The sequence below is a fragment of the Crocodylus porosus genome, unplaced genomic scaffold (genome assembly GCF_001723895.1).
Source record: "Crocodylus porosus isolate Cpor-Errol unplaced genomic scaffold, CroPor_comp1, whole genome shotgun sequence".
In the NCBI taxonomy this organism is placed as follows: domain Eukaryota; kingdom Metazoa; phylum Chordata; order Crocodylia; family Crocodylidae; genus Crocodylus; species Crocodylus porosus.
The window spans coordinates 161882794-161893313 of NW_017728886.1; the positions used below are offsets into that span (position 1 = coordinate 161882794).

Here is a 10520-nt window from a genome sequence, read left to right on the forward strand (position 1 = left end):
TCAAGTAAAGTGACTAATTAAGAACCTCAGCCCTAATTTAAAGAAAAAAGTTTGGTTCTTATGATCACTGAGAAATCCTTGCAAATTTGAATTTTACTGACTCAACTTCAAGAATACAAGAGAAATGGATAGCTAAATCTTAAATACATTATGTTATGTTTTTCTGTGCTTTAAATTATCTTATCTCAAGTATAAAAGTAAGGTTTCTCTTTTTATGTCTCTTAAAAATAATATCACCTAATTAATAATATATCATTCAGCAAATATGAGCAACAACTCCGGATTCTAGGTCAAATGGACCTGCCTACAACTGAGCTGTATTCCTCCTGCAAATCTACATATGTGTATATTATGGAAATGCACTGAAGGATTTAGGGGTTAAAGACAGGCTCTGAAGTTAATTAAATATGTGATTAAATATATTTATTATAGTCTCACATGGTAAATCACAAGCTGATTGGCTGAAATAGGCACATGTGACTAAGGTCAAGTTCAGCAAGACTGCCTGCAGAGCTAATCAACCGTTGTTTAGGCTAAAATTATTGAACATCCATTGATTCAGAGTCATTGAGTCAAATGACCTGCAAATGGCTTTGAGACTGCAGAACACCCTGCAAAAAAAAACAAACAAACCCCAAAAACAAAACAAAAAAACCCCCCACACACAAAATCCCAAAACCCTCCTATAACTCATTCCCATCTTGTTTCCTGCTCTTTGATAGGGCTTCAGTCTCAGCTGGATTTTACATGTTATGGGAATTCACACAAGGGTTCAGGGAAAATAAGGGCAGAGAGAGGAAAATTAGGTTCATCATCTTGGCAAAAGAAGGCTAACCACTCACTTGACTAGAGGCCAGTGTCTTGTTTATTTTTTATTCTAACCCAGTAAAATGTCACTATAATGTTCATTATCTCAAGTCATCCTGGTGAAGTAAATCTCATGCCTGTGCCAGTAAGTTTTCCTGACAAGTTTTCAAAGCTGAGATAGATAGCATTACCCATCACCCTGAATACAGAATATGAAACACAAGATGGAAATTGCAATGTGCACTACAGTCATAATGCCTAAAAGACTAAATCACATCTTACATAGCCAACAGAGCCTAGGGACAAAAGTTACACACAAGTGATCAGAAACTGGTTTAAACCTGTAACAGAACAAAAGTTTAGTGCATATAAGCCGGTTTCAAAGTGGACAAAACCAGTTTAAGATAAACCCGGTTGAATGTAGTATCAGATTTAACTGATTTGGGTCAGCCTGGTTTATGGAACTTCTGTCCCAGACCCCCTTCCAGGTTTAAGTTAAATCAGAGTCCTCCAGCATGCTTTGCAGCCCTGGACTGGGTTGTGCTTTCTGCAGGAGAGCAGGTGTAGCCTCACCCCTCTGCTCTCTAGTTAGAGCAGGAGGGGGAAGCAGAGGGGGCCAGACACTGCCCTGCCATGGCCCCCTGAGGCAACAGGGACAGGGAATGGGATTATTCCCCCCCCCCTCCCCTCAGGGGACACCAGACAGGGTCTGCCTGGCCGGGACGTAGCAGCCCCTGTCAGTCATTCCCCCGCCTTGCTGCTCCAGTGGTGGGGGAGGGGGGTGTGCAGCCTCAAGCAAATGGGGACAGTGGGGGGTTTAGTTCTGCCACCATCCTGCCAGCACAGAGCTATCCTGGGACAGAGCCAAATGAGTATGCAGCTCGGGCAACAGTTCCAGCTAAACAGCCCCTTCTACCCACTGGAGAGCAGGGCCCTGGCCAGAGCCAGTGTGCATGATGCAGGCTTGCTCCCTCAGCCCCAAGTCCTATTACCTACACCTGCCAGGCATCGAGCTGGGTGTGCCCTGCTCACTGTTCCCCTACAGTGGTGGCAGCACAGCACGGTCCCATGTAGCAAGCACAGGGTGCTACCCCTGCAGCTTCCCTGCTCCTGCCATTGCCATTAGGGGGGCTGCCCTGGCTGTAGTGGTACATGCTCCCCATGCTGCCAAACTGCAGTTTGCCACTGAATGGGTGGACAGCAGTGGCAAAGCCATGGGGGTAGTGCCCCACACTTAGTACACAGGGCCATGTTGTGCCTATGGCTTCCCCATCACTGCCACCCAGGGTGCAGACAGATGCTGTCCGGGCATAGTGCCCTTAAGGTGAAGGGAGCAGGGTGGGGGGTTTATTCTTCCCTCCATCCCCTCTCCCACCAGGAGAACGCAGTCAGCCCCAGCTGCCTCCTCTACCGCTCACCCCTGGCTAGAGGGACCCCAGCTGGGGTTACTGGGGGGAGAGGGAAATAATAATCCCCTCCCTGCTTGTGCTCCCTAAGACACTATGAGAGGTTGCTGCCCCATAAGGGTCCACCTCCCACCCCTCACTGCTCCAGCAGTGGGGTGGGGGCATGGCCAGACACCAATCAGCATGGCCTCCTGAGGCAAAGGGGGCAGAGGGGGGTTTATTCTCCTCTCTGTCCCCTCTCACCCTGGGGGACCCAGCCAGGGACTGCCTGACCAGGAGCAAGCAGTGGATACAGCAGCTGGGGCTGGCAGACTCTGGCTGCCATCTCCCCATGGGAGAGGGGACGGAGGGGGGAAATAAACCCCCTCTCTGCCCCCTTCAGCTCAGGGGGGCATGCCAACTGGCATCAAGCCACTCCCCCACTGCTGGACTGGTGAGGGGTTTTATTATCCTTCCCTGGCCCACCAGCAGGAACCCCAGCTGGGGTCTGCCTGGCTGGGGCAAAGCAGTCCATCAGGCATTCCCCCACTCCCAGCAGTAGGGGCAGAGGTATGGCCAGACGCTGGCCTGGCACGGTCCCCTGAGGCAAAGGGGCCAGGGAGGGGGTTTATTCACCCCTCTGTCCCCTCTCCCACTGGGGGCCCCAGCCGCCGCCTCTGCCACTCACATCCAGCCAGGCAGACCCCAGCTGGAGTCCCCCAGGGGGAGAGGGAACAGAAGGGAAAATAACCCCCCTCTCTCCTGCCTTCACTTCAGGGGGACATGCTGGTCAGAATCTGGTCATGCCCCTGCTGCTGGACCGAAGGGGGGATGGTGTCCCGGGGAGCACAAGCCTTGTCCTAATGGAGCGTTACACTCTGGGTGGGAGCAGGGGCAGCAGCAGTGGCAGGGCTTGGAAGGGTGGCTATGGGGGCTAAGCTGAACTTTGGGGTGGCTGTAGCCCCCCCAGACTCCCTCTAGCACCACTGCTGCTCAACCCCCACCCATAGGCAGTGGCAAATCTCTCCACCCAGCTCCCACCCGCAGTGCAGCCTCCCCACCGTGAAGAAGCTTGCACACCCGAAGACAGAATGACAGGGGCTACTGCCCTTGTCAGGGTCCCTCTCCCTTCACTGCTCCAGCAGCAGGTGCAGGAATGGGAGCATGGCCAGATGCTGGCCTGGCCAGCATGGCCCCATGAATTGAAGGGGGCAGAGGGGAGGGGTTTATTCCCCCCTTCATCCCCACTTCCTCCTTGGGGACCACAGCTATAGTCTGCCTGGCTGCCAGGGCTGGCAGAACCCAGCTGCAGTCCCACAGGGGAAGAGGGGACAGAAGGTAGATTAAACCTCATTCCTGCACCCTTTGCCTTAGGGGGCCATGCTGGGCCAGTGTCTGGCCACACCCCAGGTGATGGCGGGGAAGCCATAGGCGCAGCACAGTCCCATGTACCAGGCAGGCGCTACCCCTACAGCTTCCTTGCTGCTGTCTAGCCGCTGGCAGCCAACTGCAGCTTGGCGGCGTGGGTGGTGCCTTCTAGTACAGTAAGGGCAGGCCCCCGCTTCTCAGCAATGGCAGTGGGGAAGCTGCAGGCATAGTGGCCCCCACCTAGAGCCTAGTACATGGGACCATGCTGCGCCACCACTGGGCAGGGGAACAGTAAACCAGGGCATGCCCAGCTCAGTACCCAGGGGACACAGGTAATATGGCTGGGGCTGAGAGGGCAAGCTGGTGCCATGCATGCTGCTGCAAGGGCCAGGGCCATTCTAGGTGCTGCTCTCCAGCAGGTACAAGAGGTCCACCAGGCAGAAGCTTTCTTTTATGGAGCTTTGCTCTTGGGCCCCTTCCTCCCCCTTGATTGGGTCTTTGCTCCAGGGCTGCCCCAAACAGAACCCAGCCCCAATGGCTGGCAAGGTCCAGTGAGATTGCCCACTGGCTGGGAGAAAGGTTCTGGGGGTCCCAGGCCATGTTGAGCCATGGGCAGGAGAGAAACACTGGGCAGACCCTGGCTGGGGTCCCTGCAAGCCAGGGTGAGGGTTTAAATCCCTCCCCACTCATACTCAGCCTGTGGGGCCTGGCCACACCCACTTCAGTTCAGCTTCCCTCCAGCCTGAAGGGAAAGGAAGGTTGGCTCTAGTGCCCCAGCCCTCCCTGCCCCCCACCCCTAGCCTGAGCCACTGCAGGCATGTGCCTGCATTTCTGGAATCAAAAGTGAATGGCTTTTCACTTGCAAATCAGTTCAATCTATGCAGGTTCGACTAACCTGCAAAGGTTGAATCAATTCAGGCTTCAGCTTTTTGAATGTCTGTCCCTAGCCTGAGGGACTCTCCTACAGAGCTTGCCAATCCCAGGGCATTCTGCAATTTATCAATATTTTGCAAAACCCACAATAAACGTGGCCAAGGGTCATCTGCTTTTCAGAGTACAAGGAAATATCCATGGAAACCAAGGTTTGATTGACAGGATCTATACAAAACATCAGCCGTGCTAGAGAAGCAACACAGCACAGCAAAAGAAGATGCATCTCAGAACTCTCTATTGTAACTATGCAAGTAATAAGCAGTTCCAGGAGTGGTCTTTAATAGGTGTTAACAGACCTATGAGTTTGGGGAAGTGCTGTCAAATGATTCTTGAACATCCCAGTAGCACTCATAGCAGCAAAACAGAATATGTTTGTTCATGTACATAGTTGTACATGAGTTACGCATAATAGCAGTTGATCCATGCAGTAAAAACAATATTCATGCCATATATACAAACAAAATTAACAGAAATGTGCAAATACATACATACAAGCACACACAAATATCACAATACCAGGACTAAGTGATTGAAAGAACTGTAGTTTTTAAATCAACGCAACTGGGACTCATTGCAACATGATATTATGAAAGCAGTTTAGCAGTGTTCAAACAGGGATGATATGTTTATATGTGCAAGAATAATCCCTGCACAAATACGGCTTTATAGAGGAAGATATCAATCACTAACTGTTTTACGATTGGGCAGAACTTTTTCATACAAGTGTTGTCCATCTCTACTGAATCTTCCACTACTACAGCATTTGTAATAAACACTATAAGATACAGGAGATTGGACCTTTGTCCTGATCCAGTGTTTCTAGTGAGAACACACATGCAGTACCAGCACTATATGCAGCATCACACACTTTCTGAAAAATACTCTATATGCAAAGTCCATACAGCAACGCCCAGCATAACCAACTCCTCTATCTTCCACATGGTTCAAAAGGATAGGCACCTCCCTTAATGAGAGAGCAAGTGAGACAGGCCAGAATGAAAATTGAGTCAGACACACTGCAATATTAAAATAACTGGCAAAGTCACTTGTAGACACAGTGCATTAGGCAACCACAGGCAGAAGGTACAACAGACTGACTTCAGAACCAGATTCCTGTCAAAGTGTCTAGGGGTTTTCCCAGTTTGCATGCCTGGCATGCTTTGATGGAGGACTATGGAAGACTAAAGTACAAGAGTGCTCTCAGAAAGAGTCACATCCTTAAATCAATGTGCCTTTTTAGGGTTCACTCCCACACTCTAATGGACTTTAGAAGTATAGGACCAAGGCCTGACTATGCTACTCTTTCTTTCCCTGAGTGCACACAGCTTCACAGGCATACTACAGTCCTCATCCTTAGGCCACCCTTAGTCACTTAGTTTGATGTGTGGTGCATGTCCTCTAAGGGCTCTGCCACCCCCAAGGACTTGGCCACCAAATTAATTTAACCCTTCTTTATATATAAAATAACTGATTTGGCAAAAAAGTAACATTACAATAGTCCTGAGATAAAACAGCAATTATGGAATAGCCACTTGAATATTCAGCCTCCAAAAGGCAAAGGAAATTAAAAATAATGGACTTTAAGTAAGTCAAGAGAACAGTTGTTTTGCTTAATGCAGTTGTGCTGCTCAGGATTATGCTATTTGTTCTAGACACTGTACAAACACAGCAACAGACCCAGACGCTATCCTGAGGAATTTAAAACCCAATTTATCATCTACAAAATGGATCAAATTATCAGATCGGTGCCTAGCACAGGGGATCTGGAGCAGTGCTTCTGTAAAAATCAACAACACATATGCAGATGGGGATGGGAAAGGGCCAGCTTCTGTTGCCTTTCATTCCCAACTCCCTACCAAGTCCACAGGTTTCTTGCTTAGACGACACATTCACTGGGAGAGGGAAACTGTCTCCTTAGCATTTGTAAAGCACTTACTATATACAGAGCACCCAAAAACATGCTCCGAATAAAATCATGAATAACATTTCCTTTTCTTTAGATTATGCCGTTCACCGCTTACATTGAAGTCTGATAAAACATTTCATATGCATTTAAATAACGTGCCAAGCTCATCAACAGAAAAGGACAAATTTGCCATTTCTAGCTGGTCTAATAAAAGGTATCATTTTGGAACCAAGAGTTCTAGTTTTTTGTAAGGCTCATCAACTGCACATAAATAAATATTGGCACAGTAACAAGCACACATTTCAGTAGCAAACTGACAGCAAAAAACATTTTTGAAGGCTATGGAACATTTGCAGGACTGAAACTTCTCAGCTAACATCCTGATATAACACAATGTTTGAAAGAGAAAGCTCCATTTTTTTAACCCTTTTAACCCAGGGGGAAAAAGGGAAAAAAAAGAAAAACAAAACAAAACAAAAAAACAACCCTCCCCTCTGGTCAGTACAGCTAGAAATCTATTGTGACATTTCCCCCGCCTCTGGTATTCCTGGCCCAACATGTTGCATGTATTTGCCACATCCACAATGGAGGAAAAAAAACAATGCAATTACTATTGTAATTGTAATTTCCAGGTACTTACTATGTATCTGAAATTACTATATTTCTCATTAGGGTTTTTTTTATTTTTTATTAAATGATCATGATCATAATGCAACTTTTTTGAGCCCCTGCACCCTTACCTCCCCCCTGCCTCCCCTTTTATGCCTCAGAATCATTTTGCTTCATACCAACTTGCTAGAGGGGGAAGCGTTTCCTAAGAGCAGGGGGTTACAAACGTGCTTGCTAAAGAAGCATGCATTTTCTGCCTCCTCCTTGAGAGATGCACAAGTGCACACAGCAGGAGTGATGACTCTTAGCTTTTTTGATAGCCCAGCTGGGGCTTAAACTTGTGAAATTGTTGGAGGGGAAAGAAGAAAGAGAAGAAAAGAAAGAAGGAAAAAAAAAAAATCACTGACAGGTTTCAATCAGAGCATCATCTTTGCTTCAGCTCCCTGTGTGTCAGATCCAGCAAGGAATGCAAGTCACCAAGCAATAGGCTGAATTGAAGAGGAAATGCATCTCCCGGGTAGCAGGTTATTGCTTGTTTTGAGCTAGGCTTCAGGGAGCAAGGTGGGGGGGAAAGGTTGTGGAGGAAAGGGGGTGGGGAGGGGTTCCCTGGTTCCCCACCCATAACAAATGTGTCACTGCTGGATGCAGCACCAAGCCCATCCTGGCCGCATGGCACAAGGTCCTGGCTGCATGGCACTAACTCCGATCCAAGCCACCTGCTCCCTGGCTCCAGCATCGCAGGCAGCCTTTGTGGTATTCGGCACAGAGACCTCAAGAAGGTGGGAAAGCAAGGCAGGGGGGTGCAATTCCCCTACCTGGTGAGCAGGAGGTGGCTGGCAGCATCCCTGGGCCTGGCAGCATCCTTCCGCTCCTCTTCTTCCCGCAGCTCTGGTTGCCTGGAAGCCAAGCTGGAGGAGAGGCTGGGGGCTGCCAGCTCAGCGAGGCACAATGCCTTGTCCCTGCTGCTGACTCAGAGAGGAGCTGTCTGCTGCTGCTGCTGCCGCCGCCGCCTGGAATCCCCAACGGCGGCTGCAGGCAGGAGCCAGGCAGCCAGGGCTGGTCCTGCCTTCGCCTTCCAGCGGCCGCTGTTGTTAGCGCAGCATCATCACCTCCCAGAGATACCCAGACTCTCCCCACTCCCCTGCCTAAGTGATCCAAGTGAAGCTCTCTCCTACCCCACCTCAGGCTGATGCTCTGAGCAGCACAGAGCCTGGGCTCCTCATTAACATCCCCTCAACCCCTTGGGCCTTTTGTCCTTGTGAAGCGTGTTTGTAGCCAAAAAGCTTGCAAAGAACAATTTTTCCAACTATTTAGCTGGTCGAATAAAAGATAGCACATTTACCCAAAGAACCTTGTCTGTCTTGTGGAGCGCTGCACTCGGCTTAACCCCAGCAGCAAGCAGGGAGCATCTTCTTAGCCCCACTGTACACAGGGGGGAAACTGAGGTGCAGGAAGGTGCAGTACCCTGAGCCAGGCCATGCCATTGGGCAAAGCTGCATCCCCTAGCCCCTCCCTCCAGCTCAGGGGTTCCTGTGTTTGGAGATGGGATGCCACTTCTGGCCTTGCAGCTCATGACCCCACTCCTAGTCCAGGCCAGCCTGAGGTAGCCAAATAGCCATGGGCCTCTGACAGCACTCGAAAGGGTCGTGATCCCCGATTTAGGAACCACTACTCAGGAGATGCCAAGTGAAAGGGGTTGGGTGGTAAAGATAAGAACATAAGAATTGCCATTTACTGGGTCACACCACAGGACCTTCTTACCTAGTCTCCTGATTTTTTATTATTATTTTCATAAAATGGTGTCTCCTACCACTTCTCTGTATTTTGCACATAGCGAATGCTGAAAGGGAGAGTGAACCGAGTATAACCAAGGATTTTTCCACTGTTTCCCCTCTCAGCATTTAAGCTCTAGGAAGTTCTGATTCAGAGGTTGTGCCCCTAACTCCCATGCTCAATAGCTGCCGATGCCCCTTTCCTCCAGGGCTCTGTCCAACACCTTTTTTAATCTGGCTAAAATACAGCATCAAAGGTGCTTGCAGCAGAATTTGTTAACCAGCAGCAGGAACTAATCCCTGCAGGTGAGGTGGGGAAACTGCGCGCGACTAGATTCCCCCATCTGTAAGACAGCAGCCATAACCAACATACCAATCTCTGAGCACTCCTGCAAAAAGTCAGCCACACAGGGCTCGGTCATGAGGAAAGACATGTGAAATGAGCACAGCAGGGCGGTTTGGAAGGTGGAGCATGAGAAATTGAAACCTCTAAGAGGACCCCTAACTCTATAATATTCTTCAACCCTTCTTTCTCCACAGGAGTCCTAACTCCTGAAAGCAGATATTTGCCCCCAAAGCCTAAAGATGTCATTCATGGTCTCTGGGTAGAACTTTTGAAGTTGCCAAAAATGTCACTAGACAATTTATAAAGCTTGCCATATATTAAATTGATACAGAGTCCTTAACCCCCACATGTTGCTAGATCCTCCTAAAATTGCTAAATAGACAACACTGGCTCTTTTAAGCCCTACTAATTGCTTCCGTCTTCAATGGGCGCCCAGTGACCTCCTTCCTCTGTCTTCCAGGGATGAGGACAAAAAAAATGGGGAGACTAGGTGGCTGTGTTTCTTTATTCTGTTTCTTCTACCAATGCCAAACAGATGGATCATTATCCTCTTCCATGCCCAGGATCTTTGAGAGGGCAAAATAGGGTCTGCACTCTTCCTCTCCCAACCTCCAACGTATGCACATAAAACAGTGTGAGAAGTAAACACTCCCACTTCCAGAGCACTGTTGCTACAGTAAGCTCAAAATGGCTTCATTCCACCAAGAGACTGCCGTCAGGAAAATCCAGATTTCCCAGAAGTTGGCTTATTAAGGCAACAACTACAAGAAGAGACAGTTTTGCTCTCCTGCTGCCTTTGTGAGAGGTCCAGGGAAGTCAGGGGAAGAGCAGGGTAGATGTGTAAGAGAGGGGTAGGGCAGTGACTATGTGCCAGCCTACCTGAAATTACAGTGCCAGAGAAAAGGAGGATGGCTCCTTCTTTGAAAATCCTGAGAAAAATCTTAGTATTAACCATGTATATAGTTAATTCACCACTGAATAATATCAAAGGGGGAAAATGCACTCTTGAAGTTGCCATATGTAAAACATTGCCACCCATAAGCAGGCAAAAATCATTATTCTTTTTAAAAAGAATAAATTGTTGATTCTTTTATTTGCCTTCACCTTTTTTCTCAGCAATTATGAAGACAAGAAATTTAATTTTTCTTACTGAAAAGAAGCCAGAATTTTTGCAAATTCGCATGACTCCCGAAACTCAAGTTTTAAGAAAACCACCAAGAGGGCCCAAGGCTTACAATACGATTTCCAAGAGCTGATCACATTCGCAGCTGAATTGGATTAATTAATTAATGCGGTTGGCAGTGTGTCAAATTTAAGATCAAAGGAGCCTAAAGTACATCATAAAGTATATCCCTATGACACCACTGAAACACAGGTACCTGAGAAGTGGGGAG

General features: G+C 48.4%; 1 protein-coding gene across 3 annotated transcripts in view; it reads right to left on the reverse strand.

Annotated features, from left to right (window-relative positions):
• Positions 1-8023, reverse strand: part of KIAA0319 (KIAA0319 ortholog) — a 105306-nt gene extending 97283 nt beyond the window's left edge. For all 3 annotated transcript variants that reach the window (XR_002102819.1, XM_019544320.1, XM_019544311.1), the window contains exon 1: positions 7824-8023. The gene's annotated coding sequence lies outside the window, so the exon portion shown is untranslated. The remainder of the gene's footprint in view (positions 1-7823) is intronic.
• Between the last annotated feature and the right edge of the window lie 2497 nt (positions 8024-10520).